Genomic DNA, 17,240 nt, shown 5'->3' on the forward strand with positions numbered 1-17,240 from the left:
TTGGCAGGCTCAGATAAGGGTCCTCCTTAGATCTCCTGCCTTTAGAAGGTGGGATAAGGGGATTTTTTCATGCAGAGTTTTCTTTTTGAAAAAAGGTTTTTAGCAGTCGATTTCCAAACAATTTTCATTTGTGGCAGAAGTTATCCATCAAGATGATTCGGAGCTGATTTTTTAAGGAATTCTGCCTCCATGCGGGGCAATCGGGAACATTGATTTACTTGCTTTCTACCCTACCCACCACCCTTCCTCCCAGGTTCTCCTTTGAAGCATCTACAGATGCTTCCTATCAAAACTAGTTCAAAAAAGTGGGGGAAAATGCTTATTTTCCCAGTTCTGTCCATGTAGGGTTCTGTAACTTCAGTTCCCCATTTTCCGTGTCATCCATAGGGAAAAAAAAAAAAGGAAAAAATTTAAACATAATTTTTATAAAAAAGGGTGCACTGTTTTTTCCTTCTTGGGTTCAGATAGGAGTCTGGGGATTTCCCTGGTGGTCCAGTGGTTAAGACTTAACCTTCCAATGCAGGGGGTGCAGGCTCCATCCCTGGTTGGGGAGCTAAGATCCCACATGACTTGGGGCCAAAAAAAACAAAACATAAAACAGAAGCAATGTTGTAACCAATTGAATAAAGACTTTAAAAATGATCCACATCAAGAATCTAAAAAAAAAAAAAAAAAAGGAATCTGGCAGATGTATTCAATTTGTTCAAATAATTAAAAATTAAAACAGGTTGCATATGCTTTCTTAGGCTTAAAAATTATAACAATTTGTTCAAGAGTGGCTTGAGTGATCAAAACTATTTGGAATGTTTTCCTACCACAGATCTTTTTTTGTTCTTGAGACTTTATAAACATTTAAGATTTAGTTTCTTGTTTTAAGTTCTTTTATTTGAGGCATGAATTATAGCCCTTATTTTTGTTGATAAATGTGTGACATTTCATTTAATGAGTTGAATTCATATAGTGTGAAGTTTTGTTCTTTTGCATGTTTGATGTACTTGTAGAATTCCTTTCAAATTTGAATCACTGTTACTAATGTCTTTGTAAACTAAGTTACAAGTTATACTTGTGTGTATCAGCAGTTAAAATGTGTTTCTGGGACCAAAGGTGAATTAAAAAAAAATGCAGCCTTGGGTTTTTGTGTTTAGAGACAATAAAATATTCTTGAATGTCTAGAAATTCACGTCTGCTTTAAATAGTACTACATTTCATCATATTTGACCTTTTTTTCTGTTGTAAATAGTGGATTTTCATGGCTTTCAAAAATTCTCTTTGTCATGTGTTTTAAAGGTGGCTGTTTTCTCTTAGAAAGTTTGATTATAATCTTACCTTAATCCAATTCTTATTTTTGCCACTTTGATTTTTATATAGTTTTAGTAATTGTGTATGTTATTTTGTATTGAGCTCTTTTCTTCTTTAACACCACATTATGAATTTTCTTAAATTTTTGCTTAACCATTCTGTTGTGGGGATTTGGTCTTCCACATTTTTTGCTATTGTAGATAGTGGTGCAGTAAGCATCTTTTTATTAACAGCTTTTTGCCTTGGTCTAATTATTTTCTTAGAGAAGGTTCCCAGGAGTGGTTTTACTGGGTCAAAGGGCTTCAAGTTTTTATGCTTGCTAGTGCCATAATTCTCTTCAGAAGACTTGTGTGTTAAAGAGGTGGCTCTTTTATAGAATGGTTTCTTTGTAGGTTGTTAAACTTTGGGGGATTTTCAAGGGAAAAGTTGGATTTACTGTCAAGTGCATACACAATTTAGTGCTTTTGTTATCTGTTTATCTTGGAATTCAGTGTCTCTGAGGCTTAATAATGTATGTGAAAATGTCTTGAAAATTGTTAATACTCATGAGGACACTATTGTGCTGATGATTCTCATTAGAGGAATGACAGTCTTGAGGACCTTATTCTAAAACTTTTTCGTGTTTTGGTTAACCTTCCTTGTTCATTTCAAAATATTTTTTAATCAGCTGCTAGTTTATGATCGAAGTATTTTTGGGTAACTTTTTTTAATTTTATAATACTTTTGGGAATATCACTAGTTAAACCTTATCTCTTTCTGTTCCACATTCTCTTCCCCAGTTTTAAAAAAGAAATATGTGTGTGTGTATTTACATAGACATAGATAGGAGTTTGCAGTCCTATTACTGTATTCCAGACTCTAAATAACGGGCTTCCTCGTTGGCTCAGTAGGTAAAGAATCTGCCTGCAATGTTAGGAGACACAGGAGACAGTGGGTTTGATCCCTGAGTTGGAAAGATCCCCTGAAGGAGGAAATGGCAACCCTCTTCAGTATTCTTGCCTGGGAAATCTCATGGACAGTAGAGTCTGGCGGGCTACAATCCATGGGGTCACAAAGAGTCGAACATGGCAGAACACTTGCACGTTATTAGAATTTCTTTGGGTACAGGATTAAGTGTGAGTGAAAATTTTTAGTAATTTTCAGTTTAGGACTTGCTTACTGCTTCTTTCTCTTAAGGCATTGTGATTTAGAAATTATGCTGCAGTTCATAGTAATTATTTATCATGTTTCCTTTTAAATATTGGTGAGATTTTCATGTCTTTAAATTTCTTATAGAAGAGCCTAAAGAAAACTGCATTCGTTCAATACATTCATTGAAAATCTGTGTACAATAGAGATGTAGGTACTTGAGATATTTATAAAAGAAAAGATAGCTCTCTCCTGTTGCTTACTTGTTGAGTCACTAAGTCCTGTCCAACTCTTGCGACCCCCATAGCCTGTAGCCAGACTCCTGTCCGTGGGATTTCCAAGGCTGGAAAACTGGAATGCGTTGCCATTTCCTTCTCCAGAGAGTGTTCCCCACCTAGGGATCGTACCCTTGTCTCTTGATCTCCTGCATTGGTAGGCAGCTTCTTTACCACTGAGCCACCTAGGAAACCCTTTTACATTCTGATGTGGCATATTAAGGGAGTGTGATATGGAGTGTGGGGGAAAAGAATGGGTTGCAATTTTAAATGGATCGGGGAGGCCTTGTTGAAGAGATAATGTTTGAACAAAGTTTTGAAGGTGTGGTAGTTAGCCATTTGCTTTTAATCAAGATTAACTAATCATATGGCCTCAATTGTAGTTTATAAGGTTTAAACTGCATCATCCTTTGCTAATTCATTCTTTTATGTGGATATTGATGGTAGTCAAATTTGAAATTAATCTAGAGGTAATATAGATGGCTGTTAAATGAGTTACATTTTTGTTTTTTAGTTGGCTTTTTAATTTTACCTTATCAGTTTAATTTTCATTTTAAATATCTAGAGAAAAATACACTTAAAATTTTTTTTATTGGTTAGATAGTATCCCTGACTCTATATGAATTTGAGCAAACTCCAGGAGATAGTAGAGGACAGAGGAGCCTGGCAGGCTGCAGTCCATGGGGTAGCTAAGAGTGGGACATGATTGAGCGACTGAACAATAGCAAGTTGATTTACAGTGTTGTGTTAGTTTCAGGTGTACAAATACACTTTTTAAGGTTTGGCAAAAACCTACAACAAATGGGTTATCTTTGACAAAGGTAAAAGTAAGACTGTAGTTGCTTATACATTTTGCATTCTGAAAAGGCAACACAGTGCATGCTATCAGTCACCGTGCTTCTCTTTTGGTTAAATGTAAATTTGTATTTTCTCTGTTTCTCTAATTAGAGAGACAATTATACTTTTACACAGGGGATGTTAACTCATATCATAGCTATTTAATAGACATATGTTTCAACTTAAGGCAGTTTTTTTCCTTAAGTCGTTACAGCTGTGTTAGCACTTATTTTCATCATTGCAGAGTGTGCTTTTATACCTTGAAAAGGATTTTTAAGCTTTTATAAAATTTTTTCCCCTAGAATTGTAATTTTCTATTTTGATGAGATAGTAATGGTATTTTGATACCATATTAAAGGTTTAAGCCTAAAGAAAACCCTATCTTTGTAGCTATTTTAAATGATTGTGACTTTGATGGAGATACAGTTTATTAACAGGTTTACCTGCTACTGTATCTTTTTAATTGAAAGTACTTGCCTTTTTTGTTGTTTTTTAAAATATATCTGGGTCATCTATGACTGTTAACCATACCATTTTAAGAGGTCCATACAGTGATCTTTTTAAGGAAGACTGTCATAAAGAGCAGATTGCGCTTTCCTCTTGAAGTCTTTTTGCCTCCTAAGATGTTAGACTTCAAAAATAAGGATATATTCATCAGAAAATTTACTCATCAGTGAACATGAAGCTTTTGAAAGGTTGTAGCACCTAAGTCTAGAATTTGTAATGTAGACATTTTTGATACCATAACCTTTGCTGACATTATTGATGATTAGAAATAGATTGAGCTGTGTCTTATTTTTTTTTTTATGTATCTTTAAAGAATAATTTTCTACTAAAAAATTTTCTTATATATATATTGGGCGCGTGCACATACACACACACTCACTCACTCACTCACTCACTCACTCTGCTTTGGGGCATACAGACGTATAGAATGTGGTCCGCACTGCTTAGAATAGAGATGAGAGATGTACTTAACAGTGTCCAAATCAGATTCTTTCTTGAAATTGAGAAAGTCCTTGTGTATTTCCTCGTTTGTATTTGAAAGTTCTATTGTTTATAACTTGAAAGACTGTGTTTTAAAAAAAGTGCATTTAAACACTTAATTGTAGAAGAGTGCAGAGAATTTTTTTTTTTAAGTCCAAACTCATTTATTTAGCATTTAAAAAATTTTTAAACACTATTTATTTATTTAGTTGGCTGTGCCAGGTCTTAGTTGCAATATACGGGATCTAGTTCTTTGACCAGAGATTGAACCCAGGCCCCCTGCATTGCAAGCATGGAGTCTTAGCCACTGGACCCCCGGGAATTCCCCTGAATTCTTTAAATTAAAATCTCTCACAATCTTTTCTTTGAGATAACTACTGTTAGAAATTTGGTGTATGTCTTTTCAGACTTTGTGAAAACTGTTTTGGATTCAAGAGTATATATTGTCTTTCAAAATATTTTTTTCCCTAAAACAAGATTTTAGAGCATAACAAAATAACAGAAACTCTTGTCTTAGAAGGGAAGAAATTTTAACTTTTGAGAGGTTAGGGCACTTGCCCAGCGCAACCTATTTGTAGAATTTTTTTATATCTCCCTCACTTTCAATAAGTGCAGACAGAGACATAAACAAGATCATGCTGTATAGTTAAAAGAAAACATAGCCACAGTCAGTTTTTGCCTCTCAGGATATCTTTTGTAACCTTGATCTTGGCTCAATGAAATAGAAGGTCTGTTTGCTCATCTTTTTAAGAAAATACGTGATTCTGTATATACGTGGTGTAAAATCTGCTTAAATATTAAATCCTTTGTTTTGTTATTTTTAGTAGTATAGTATTGTTACAAATCTGGGTTGTTGATGAAAATTTACCACAACTATTAATCTTAGGCTTTATTTGCTTAAAATTATTTGCAGTTGTATTCATGTGAAAATTTGAAATTCCTTTTAATTTAAAATAATTCTTACGTAGCTTGCTTATACTTTAAGCCTTGAAGTTGAGTCAAGTGGCTATAAAATATCAGTTTCATGCCATGATTAGTAGCTAGCAGCATTTAGGGAACTGGATAAAATGGCATGCTATAATGGACTCTTTGTAATTCTCATCAGTTTTGTGGTGCATGGCTTATTTTTACTGAGTTTCAGAACTTCAGAATGTTGTCCTCTTGAAAGTGTTACCTTGAGAGACTATCTACCAGTGTTGTCAATGTCAAATATTTTTGATTGCCACTTTGTTCGTAATGCCTTTTATAAGTCGTATGTTAAAAAATATTCTTACAGGTAATCTTTGTAAGTAATCTAGAGTAATCCTGATTATAGTCTTAGTTTTTAAAAAATAAGTCTTTTTTTGAATCAAATTGTACATTCTTCTTTTGGAGCTCATAAACATTTTTTGTGGACCTTGGGTAGTTAACTATTTTCATTCCGAAACACACTTGAAAATAAGGTAGAGAAAAGACTTAAGGTCTTTATGTTGAACCTTGTGCCGATTACAGAAAGGGGAGTGCTTCAGGGCATCTTCTCACTTCATACATGCTTCTGCTTTGCTTGTTCTTTTTATATGTATATTTACATGTGTGTAAATGATTTTGTTTATTTTTGGCTGTGCTGGGTCTTCATTGCTACACATGGGCTTTCTCTAGTTGTGGCCAGCGGGGGCTGCTCACTAGTTACTGTGCAAGGGCTTATCATTGCAGTGGCTTCTGCAGAGCACTGGCTGTAGAGCTCTCAGGCTCAGGAGTTGTGGCACGTGGGTTTATATGTCCTGCAGTGTGTGGAAACTTCCAGACTAGGAGTTGAACCTGTTTCCCCTGCATTGGCAGGTGGATTCTTAACCACTGGCCCATTAGCCAAGTCCTTTAGCTTGCTTTTTTGATTTACAGATTGCCAGCAAGTAGAATGTTTTAGGGCAAACATTGGTAGCAGTGAGAAGTAATAATAGTATGATAGGAAGTTAAGAGATGGGAAAATAATAAAAAACAGACACAAGACCTCAAAAGTTTATCATCATGGGTGTTTTGACTATAAATTGGTAACTCCATGCTTTTGTACACCCCAGAGGCATTACTATTTTATGGCATAATGTAGTTAATTGATGTGCTCCTAATGGTGACTCATAAGACAAGGTTAAATTGTTTTTTCATCTTTCAAAGGAGTATTTCAAACTGTGGGTGATGAACACTTAGTAAGTTGTAAGATCACTTTAGTGGATTATGACAGGCCTTTTAGAAACATTTTGAAAAAGTGCAATGCCCTGTAGTATCTTATTCTAAGGGTGAGGATTGTTTTAAGGAATTTGTTTCAATTGCTGTATATATACTCTTACAATTTAAACTAATTTTTCACTGGTGTAGTCAAAGTCACTGATTTAGAGGCACCGAGATACAGTAAAAGGATTGAGAAAGTGTTTTGCAGTTAATATCTACACTAAAGTTGCCAGATGTAGCAAATAAAAATACCCAGTTAAACTTGCATTTTTATTTTTAAAAAAACAGTTGATTTACAATGTTGTGTTAGTTTGAGGTGTACAGCAAAGTGATTCAGGCATGTGTATTCTTTTTCAGATTTGTTTCCCTCATAGATTATTACAGAATATTGAGAATAGTCCTCTGTGCTGTACAGTAGGCCCTTGTTGGTTATCCAGTTTATATATAGCTGTGTGTGTGTGTCAGTCCCAAACTTCTAATTTATACCCCCCGAACTGGAATTTCTGATAAACAACCACTAATTTTTTGGTATAAATAGGTCCCAAATTGCATGGAACAAAATTATTTATTATCTGAAATCCAAATTTAACTGCGTATCTTTTATCTGATAATCCTAATCTGGACTAGAATTGGAGTTCATCCCCTCGTGACTAAAATTTAAGTTCTGAGGACCACAACTTCATTTTGTTCACGATTGTGTAGTAGTCTTCTGAACCATGCTTGACACTTAAGTGGTCAGATGGTTGAGTGAACAAATGGGCAAGTTACTCTCAGGCTCAGTTTCTGTACTTATTAAAGCGGGAAAGAATACCTTCCTTAGAAAGTGAGATTCTGCATTTTTATTACATTAATATATTGACATATATTAAGCTGTCAATATTTTATGCTTTTTGGGTCACTCCCATGCATTTGTGGGATCTTACTTCTGCGACCAGGAGTCAAACCTGGGTCCTTGGCAGTGAAAGCATAAAGCCCTAACCATTAATAAACCAGGTAATTCCCTCAGTATTTTAAAATTACACAGATTTGGAGTTGGAAGTGACTCTGGTGAGTTTTTAGTTTTCATTTTCTTTACTGTTGAAGAAATTAAGGCCACAGACATTATTTGCGAATATTCTCTCATCATTGGCTGCATAACTGACTTTAGAATCTTGTTCCCTCTTCTTTGTATTAATAATATGTTTCTTCAGAATTGTTTTCAAAATTTGATACTAATTTAGTATTCTAAGGAGAAATCTACCTATCTAGAAAAAGTTTCTCTATGTGTTCCAATTAGACTTTGCTATTTTTTGTTTTCTGACACATATAAGTGGCAAAGTGTCTCTTTAGTCCTTTTAACTTAGGAACTGGAATCCAAAGTGAAGTTCCTCTGTTTCTACCGGGCATGCTTTTCCTTTCTTGATCTTTAATCTGGCTGGCAAATAGGTTTCACTTTGTCTGTTAATTGTGATTGATAGGTGTATTGTTTGGAGGATTCTGAGATTTCATTTGGCTTTAGAGAAGAGATGTAGATAGAGAAAGGGGGTGGATTGAGTCTTTTTATCATGGTCACCAGAGGGTATTTGCTGACTGTAGCTTAGTAAACTTCCTGATTGGTTACTTCATGGCCAGATACTTCGCGCATACTCCATAGCCATGAGAATCTTTGTCACCACCTCAAAAAAAAAAAACAAAAAAAAACTCTCCTAAACATCTTCAATTGTGTACTGTTTCTGTTCAGAAACTTTTAGTGGCTCTCATTTCTAGCTGAATCAAATCCAGACTATTAATGAATAGTCTGTTAGTCAAGTCCCTCCACAGATTGTGGATACTGTATTCTCTAGAATAAATCAAGTTGTGTCAGTCTAGTTATCTTGTCCTCCTAAGCATAGGTTTTTGAAGTCTTAGCCCAGATTCTCTCTTGCATGGTGTTTCACCATATTTGCCCTAGGAAAATGGGATTCTTCCTGTGCCCCTGTAGCTTTTGACAAGTTTTGTTCCTGTGGTATTCAGTGTATGGTGGGTGTTTTCTTTTGTTTTAATATTTATTTATTTATTTATTTATTTGGCTGCATCAAGTCTTGGTTGTGACACTTGTGCTCCAGAGTGTGTGGGCTCAGTATTTGTGGCTCGAAGTCTTCATAATGTTCCATGGCGATATGTTCCCCTACCAGGCATGAAACCCATGACCCTTGAATTTCAAGGCAGATTCTTAACCACTGGACCACCAGGGACATACCATATACAGTGCCTTGTATTTAAGTGCAGCAGCTCCTCCGCTTGGCAGGCTTTCTCCTTAGGATGATCTCTGAAATAGAAGCACAGCTACACCACAGAACAAAAGTGGGTTCATCCCACCAATAGAGGGCCTTTTTTGTTTTTTCCATTTTGGGGAGGGGAGTGGGTTTATGGTCATTTTGTAGTCAGTGACCCTTGTCATTTTAAACTTCTCTGTGTTTATTGTGTTTGAGCTTAGTTTGTTGTTGTTAAAGTTGTCATTTTCAGAGAGAGCAGCAGCAGTGAGGATTGATAGCTCCAGTCAGAAGAAAGCACTTAATTATGGTAGAAATGAGAGATTTTAAAAAATAAGTAGTAGGAAATGATAGCTTGGGATGAGACAAATTATTCTGAAGGACAGAGAGCAGAAAGTACCATGCTTATTGAGTCAGTAATAATCAGCTAAAGTTAAAGAGAATTAGTGGATGAAATGGAAAAACTTGGAAATTTGCAGGTAGTAGTGTTAATTTGGGAGAAGGCTAAAGTAGTTAAAATGCTATTGCTGAAATTTTTGTAGACCTACAAACAGTGCTACAGGTTCACAGTTCATTGAATAAAGAGTCTAAAGCATCTCCAGTGATAACAGAAAAGATTATTAAGTGATTGTCTTTTGGGAAAAGATGCCAAATAGAATGTTCATATATTGGGTCTTTAAGTGTTTAAACTTTCTCCTGTCCATTTTGGACTTAGGATCACAGGGATAAACAGAAGAACTTTTTAAAATTTCTTTGCTCAGTGTGCTGTGGTTTAGCTTAAATTGCTTGACAGTTATTGTAGTAAATTGTATTTTAATTAGACATACTGAAATATAATTCACAAAAAATAAAGTTCACCCTTTTTAGTGTGGAGAGGAAAATGGCAACCCACTCCAGTATTCTTGCCTGGAGAATCCCATGGATGGAGGAGCCTGGTGGGCTACCTTTCATGGGGCCACAAAGAGTCGGACATGACTGACTGACTAACACTTTTTAGTGTACAGTTCTAGAGTTTTGAAAAATATAGTCATAAAACTACCACCACAATCATAGTATCATCCCATAAAGTTTTCCTTCTTTTCAGTCAGTCCCCTTCCTCCAAACCTGGCAATCACTGATCTATTTCCTAACATTTTGAAAGTGAAAGTCATTCAGTTGTGTCCAACTCTTTACGACCCCATGGACTATACAGTCCATGGAATTCTCCAGGCCAGAAGACTGGAGTGTCTTTCTCTTCTCCAGGGGATCTTTCCAACCCAGGGATCGAGCCCAGGTCTCCCACATTGCAGGTGGATTCTTTACCAGCTGAACCACAAAGTTTTGTCTTTATACAACCTTTTGTGATTGCCTTCTCTCACTTAACAAAATACTTTGAGATTCATGTTAACTGCATGTAACAGTTTCTTCCTTTTTCTTGTTGAGTAGTGTTCTGTTGTGTGCAAGTACAATGGTTGTTTATCAAATGATAGACTTTTAAATTGTTAGCAGTTTTTGGCTATTATGAATAAAGCTGCTGTGAATATTTATGTACAGGTTTTGTGTGGTCATAACAATTTTATTTCTCTTGATTAAATACATAGAAAAGGAATTGCTAAGTTGTATGGCAAATGTTTATTTATTTTTAAAAGTAATTGCAAAACTTCTAAAGTAACTGATTTTTTTTTTTTTTTTCGTTTGTAAAGTTCATTTTTGGCTGTGCTGGGTCTTTGTTGCTGCACGTATGTTTTCTTTAGTTGCAGCAAGTGGGGCTATTCTCTAGTTACAGTGCATGGGCTTCTCACTGCAGTGACTTCTTGTTGCAGAGCACGCGCTCTAGAGCATGGGCTCAGTAGTTGTGGCGCACGGGCTTAGTTGCCCATGGCATGTGGCATTTTTCTGGACCAGGGATTGAACCAGTGTCCCTTTTATTGGCAGGTGAATTCTTAACCACTGGACCAACAGGATAGTCCCAGTAACTGATTTCTAACTTCTCTAATTTCTTGGCAACGCTTGGTATTGTTGTTCAGTTGCTAAGTCGTGTCTGGCTGTTTGTGACTCCATGGACTGTAGTGCGCCAGGCTCCTGAGTCCATGGAATTTCCCAGGCAAGAATACGGAAGGGGGTTGCCATTTCCTTCTCCAGAGGATCTTCCCGATCAAGGGATCGAACCCAAGTCTCCTGCATTGGCAGGCAGATTCTTTACTACTAAGTCATCAGGGAAGCCCAACACTTGTTACGGTAGTTTTTAATTTCAGTTATTCTGGTGGCTATGTAGTGATATTTCATTGTGGTTTGACTCCATTTCCTTACGCCTAATGATATTGAACATCTTTTCATGTGCCATTTGTTGATCTTTGGTGACAAGAAACTATTTGGGATCTAACTTCTTTGAGAGTAAAGGAACTTCTGTATTTGCATTGTCTGCCTTGTAGATTTAGAGCATCTTGAGGACAGGGACAAGTGCTTTGCACTACTTTGTATACCTAGTAAGTGGTAGATTATTTATTTACTCTATGAACATTGGTTTCATTATTAAGCAGATGAATTTACCCTACCAAGGAAAAGTTGTCACCTCCAATGGAACATGGCATTTATTTTATAGGCAAACCATAGTTAAACTTTTTGAGTACCTCGTGTTTGCTTGGTTTGGGGGAATACAGTGGTGAATAAGCCAGAGGCGGTCTCTCCCTTCCTGGAGCTTATATACTATTATTAAGGGAAACAGGGCAGAAAGTTCAAACCTTTGATTCCCCACAATATGTTTGAGTTGCTAATGCTTACTTAATGTGCTTCTGTCTTATAAAGTATTGGAAGGAAGTCTTTTAGATGAAGAGAAAAAAGGCTTATTTCTTTTTCAGAAGATCGACCCTCTTACTAGCATTCTGGTATGTTGCTAAGGGTCTTATTCCTTTTAATGCTTTTGGGATAGCCACTGATGAGTAACAGAAATCACTATGTTTGAGAAGTCTCCTGGTCTAAGCTTGTGAAAGCCGACTAGGGTCATAATTGAAAGGGAGAGGAAAATGAGCTTCCTGTTTTGCTGGGGCATATACCTACCTTTTACATATATATATATATATAATATATGCACTTTTTTTTCTCATTTGATTATCACACAATCCTGTTAGATAATCTGTTGGGCCTTCCCATTTTACCTGTGAGGAAGCTAAGGCCCAGAGAAGCTAAGTGACCTGTTTTAACTTTGCTAGAAAGTGGCAGAGATGCAGTGACTTACTATTTTTTTTTTTTTAGGATCTCTGAAAAAGTATATGCAAGTGAGAATAGGAGAAAACTGGTGATGAATTTAAGGAATGTTACAATTAGTTTCTTATTTTAACTGACCAGGAATTGAGTCACTAGCTTCACTGAGTGAAGGAATGTACGTAAACCACCTCCTTGGGATGAAAAGTGGAAAAGAAAATGACGAATTTACATTTGTGACAGATAAGGAATTTAGTTATTCATAATCTGTAAATGTTACATAGGAAGTCTATATATTTTTAACTCAATCTAAAAGGTTAGAGAATAAATGAGAATTCCTATTTATTATAACACTTTTTTCCCTCTGTAAAACGTGTTAGAAAAAACTAGCATTTGTGAGCCAAATGGAAGCCATTTTTCTGAAGGAAAAAGTCTATAGATATGTATATATGATGTGAAAACAGTTTGTGGAGCGCTTTCTATTTATATAATGATAGTTACCATTTATTTCATGCCTATTAGGTTTCAGGAATCATGCCAAGTGCATTACTTATATATCCTTTAATCCTTAGAACAGCCCAGCCTGTCATGTTGGTAGTGCCATATCCACTTTACAGACGAGGAAATGGTGGTTCAGACAAATTAAGGAACTTGTCCAGGGTCAAGGGCTAGGAAGTGATAAAGCTGAGATTCTAACCCTGTAAGACTTCAGAGTTTTGCTTTTAATAACTGTGCCCCACTGCTTCTAGTTTAGCTCTATGACAAAACAAAAGCAGATAAAAATCAACGAAGAAAGCAATTTAGTCATTATTAGCCATAAAATGGCTTCAATTAACCATGCCTTAGTCCTGGCAGTTCTCTTGATAAATGGATCTGATAAGCTCAAGATTTTTATTTTAAAATTTGAAAGCAGTGTTATAAATGGTGGTGCTTTCTGCATCTGCCTATTTTGTAATTGATAGTTGTTATCCATAATTAATTTGAACTCAGTAGTACCGTACTATGTTGTGGGTTAAGAAGGCATTTTTGACTTGATCTAAGAATTCCAACACCACTTACGTTTCTGTAGGAGAATTAGTGCTAGAACCAACTTCTCCACTCTGTCTTAGTCAAACTGGAGACTGCATAGCCCTGGGGCTAGAAGGATACACTGAGTGAAGCTTCAGCAGCACATATTAGTCCTTCAAAAAGAAGGGATTGAATAGTTGAAGAAATGATTCCTCTGTTCCGTGGCTTTTAGAGAAGTTTCTGGCTATGGTGCAGTTATCTGTGGGCCAGATAATCATTTTAGCTATCATATATTTTATTCGTATTATAGCACATTAATTTTTCACACCTGTTTAACCTAGCCTTCCTTTTGCTATTAGATTTAAACTCTATTTTTGTTGGGCCAACTATCTGTTCAAAAATCATCTTATTCCCAAGCCTGAGGTCCTCTTCACTCTCAATCCTTGCCATAATCTAAACCAGGGGTTGGCAGATCTTCTGTAAAAAGGCAAATAATAAATATTTTGGGCCTACAGGCCTCATGGAGAAGGCAGTGGCACCCCACTCCAGTACTCTTGCCTGGAAAATCCCATGGACGAAGGAGCCTGGTGGGCTGCAGTCCAGGGGGTCACTAAGAGTTGGACACTACTGGGCGACTTCACTTTCACTTTTCACTTTCATGCATTGGGGAAGGAAATGGCAGCCCACTCCAGTGTTCTTGGCTGGAGAATCCCAGGGATAGGGAGCCTGGTGGGCTGCCGTCTATGGGGTCACACAGAGTCGGACACGACTGAAGCGACTTAGCAGCAGCAGCAGCATAGAATCACTGGGCACAAAGATAAAGAAAGATACAGGCCTCATACTATCTTTTTTGCTTCTTCTTCTTCTTTTTTTTTTTTTTTTTTTTACCTTTTTAAATGTAAAAATCATTCTTAGCTCTGGGCCATGTAAAAACAGGCCACAGAACCATGGACATTTGCCAATCCCATTTTATCTTTCTGTCATGTTTTTCATTAACTCTTCAGAACATGACCTCCATTTAAATCAGCATGGTCTCCTTTTCTCATCGCCTCTGCAGGTATCAAGCTCAGCCTCTACTCCCTGCCTGCTCTTCTATCAGTATTCTCCTTTTCCACATTCTTATACTTAGCCTCTAAGATCTGGTTCACATGTTCCATGAAACTAATTCTCATTTATTTTATCAACTCCTGCAGAACTTAGCTTGTCCTAAATATATTAGCTTTCTTATTTGAAAACATGTTCCATGTTTTACCATAGTAGCTTGCTATATATAAACTATAAGAATGAAAAGAATCACATTTCTCCTCAGACTGTTTTCTGGTAAATGCCTAAAGTAACACTGTTTCTTTTCACAAGTCAGTGTTCCTACTCCTCCTCCAAATCTGAATTTTAGAATTGGAAGCTTGCATTTGAGATCATGACTCATCCTCTTTATTTTACACAGGAGCAAGAACTTTAAATGGCTTGTCCAGAGTTGCACACTATTTATTTAGCACCCTGCAGGTTATTTCACTTGTGCTTGAGTTTCTTCCTCTATGAAATGGAGGAAGGGTATACTAACGCATGTATATGGAATTTAGAAAGATGGTAACGATAACCCTGTGTACGAGACAGCAAAAGAGACACTGATGTATAGAACAGTCTTATGGACTCTGTGGGAGAGGGTGGGAAGATTTGGGAGAATGTCATTGAAACATGTGAAATGTCATGTATGAAACGAGATGCCAGTCCAGGTTCGGTGCACGATGCTGGATGCTTGGGGCTGGTGCGCTGGGAAGGCCCAGGGGGATGGTATGGGGAGGTTGGGAGGGAGGAGGGTTCAGGATGGGGAGCATGTGATTTTTTTAAATAAAATTTTTGAAAAAAAAAAAAAAAAAAAATGAAATGGAAGTGATGAGGATTAAATGAATTACATGTGAAAAATACTTAAATCAGTGCCTGGCATGTGGTAAGTGCTTAGTAACTTTCAGCTGTTACTATTAGTGTGTTTGGAAATAAGTAAAAACGACTTGAGCAAGTAAGCTGCTTGTTAATGGGTTTAGGGTAATACTATTAATATAATAGTAGACACAGTTTAACATTTCATTGAGTTGGTATGCATACTATTGATTACGTCACTGAAAGTTTGAAGCTATCAAGACTGGAATAGTTAAACAATGAATGAGCAGCTCTGCTTCCAGGTTACGCAGTGAGTGTAGTTGGGAATGGCAGGCATGTAGGGAGTGTAAACTGGTAGTACTGAGAAGCAAGTGAATGACTGCTTTGGGTGTTCAGTTCAGTTCAGTCACTCAGTCATGTCCCACTCTTTGTGACTCTGTGGACTGCAGCATGCCAGGCCTCCCTGTCCATCACCACCTCCTGGAGCTTACTCAAACTCATGTCCATCGAGTCGGTGATGCCATCCAACCATCTCATCCTGTCGTCCCCTTCTCCTTCCGCCTTCAATCCCTCCCAGCATCAGAGTCTTTTCCAGTGAGTCAGTTCTTCGCATCAGGTGGCCAAAGTATTGGGAGTTTCAGCTTCAGCATCAGTCCTTCCAGTGAACATTCAGGACTGATTTCCTTTAGGATGGACTGGTTGTATCTCCTTGCTGTCCAAGGGACTCTCAAGAGTCTTCTCCAACACCACAGTTCAAAAGCATCATTTCTTTGGCGCTCATCTTTCTTTATAGTCCAACTCTTACATCCGTACATGACTACTGGGTGAGTAGTGAAGAAAAAAACTTTAAAAAGCAGTGAGGGTTGAGATGGATCTTGAGGAATGATAAGCAGTTTCCAGTGAGGCCGTGGAAGAGAAGAGGACGTTCTAGGCAGGGAAAAGTTTGTGCCAAAGTACACAGATGCTTATAAACATGATTGTTGGCTGAAAATTTTGGTTCACAGTGTGGAAGAATTGGAGGAGATTAAGTATTAAAGCATGGAGACAGACTTGAAACTCTTTGTAGTCAGAGAAGAAATGAAGTGAGCTTGAAATAAGTGCTAATTAGAATTTTTTTAATGAGAATTTTTTAAAAGAAAATTTCAACATATATAAAAGGAACAATTTAAGACCCTACAGTTATCAGTGAATGGCTCATCTTGTTTCCCATTACTCCCCTCCCCGTTAGCACTTGTCTTTTGAAGGGGATTAAAGTTGTTCTGAGGCCCCAGGAAATATAAATGACTAATGGGTAAAACCATTGGGGAGAGACTTGAGTTCAGTATAAGGAAGCACTCCTGGTATACGTCAGAGGGAATGGATGCTTTGGAAAGTAGGTAACACCTACTCCTGGAGAAGCTCAAAGAAAGGACTGCATTGTCCAGTATGGCAGCCACTATCTACATATGGCTATTAACATTAAAGTTCTTTAGTGTGGCCTGCATTTTAAATTTAATTAATTTTCGGCCATACCAGACAGCATGCAGGATCTTAGTTCCCCAACCAGGGATCAAACTCATGCTCCCTGCAGTGGAAGTGCTGTGCAGAGTCTCAACCACTGGACTGCCAGTGTTATGTCCTGCTATTTATATTTAGAATTAAGTTAATTAAAATGTAAGAAAAATCAGCTTCTCAGTCACGCTAGCCATATTTCAAGTGCTCAGCTGCCACATGTGCCTAGTGGCTACTGTATTGGGCAGCATAGATATAGAAGTTTTTAAAAAATTCATTATAGAAAGTTCTATTGGACAACACTAAACTTGAACCCCCAGGATTCCATTTTATCCAAAGTACGTGTAAATTTTGGTGTATCTAGGCCATAGGTGTATCTAATTGTGCATGGCTTTGTGGCCAAGCCTTCCTCTGAGTAAAACTAATATGAGGGAGATAATTGTGTTCACTTCAGTTCCTCAGTTGTGTCCGACTCTTTGTGACCCCATGAACCGCAGCATGCCAGGTCTCCCTGTCCATCACCAACTCCCGGAGTCCACCCAAACCCACGTCCATTGTGTTGGTGATGCCATCCAACCATCTCATCCTCCGTCGTCCCCTTCTCCTGCCCTCAATCTTTGCCAGCATCAGGGTCTTTTCAGATGAGTCAGCTCTCTGCATTAGGTGGCAGAAGTATTGGAGTTTCAGCCTTATCATCAGTCCTTCCAATGAATATTCAGGACTG

The 17,240-nt window shown here is 37.2% G+C and overlaps 1 protein-coding gene across 9 annotated transcripts in view; it reads left to right on the forward strand.

Annotated features, from left to right (window-relative positions):
* Positions 1-17,240, forward strand: part of ATXN2 (ataxin 2) — a 103,605-nt gene that overhangs the window by 2,121 nt on the left and 84,244 nt on the right. The window lies entirely within an intron of this gene.

Source organism: Bos mutus, chromosome 17 (genome assembly GCF_027580195.1).
Source record: "Bos mutus isolate GX-2022 chromosome 17, NWIPB_WYAK_1.1, whole genome shotgun sequence".
NCBI classification, from domain to species: Eukaryota; Metazoa; Chordata; class Mammalia; order Artiodactyla; family Bovidae; genus Bos; species Bos mutus.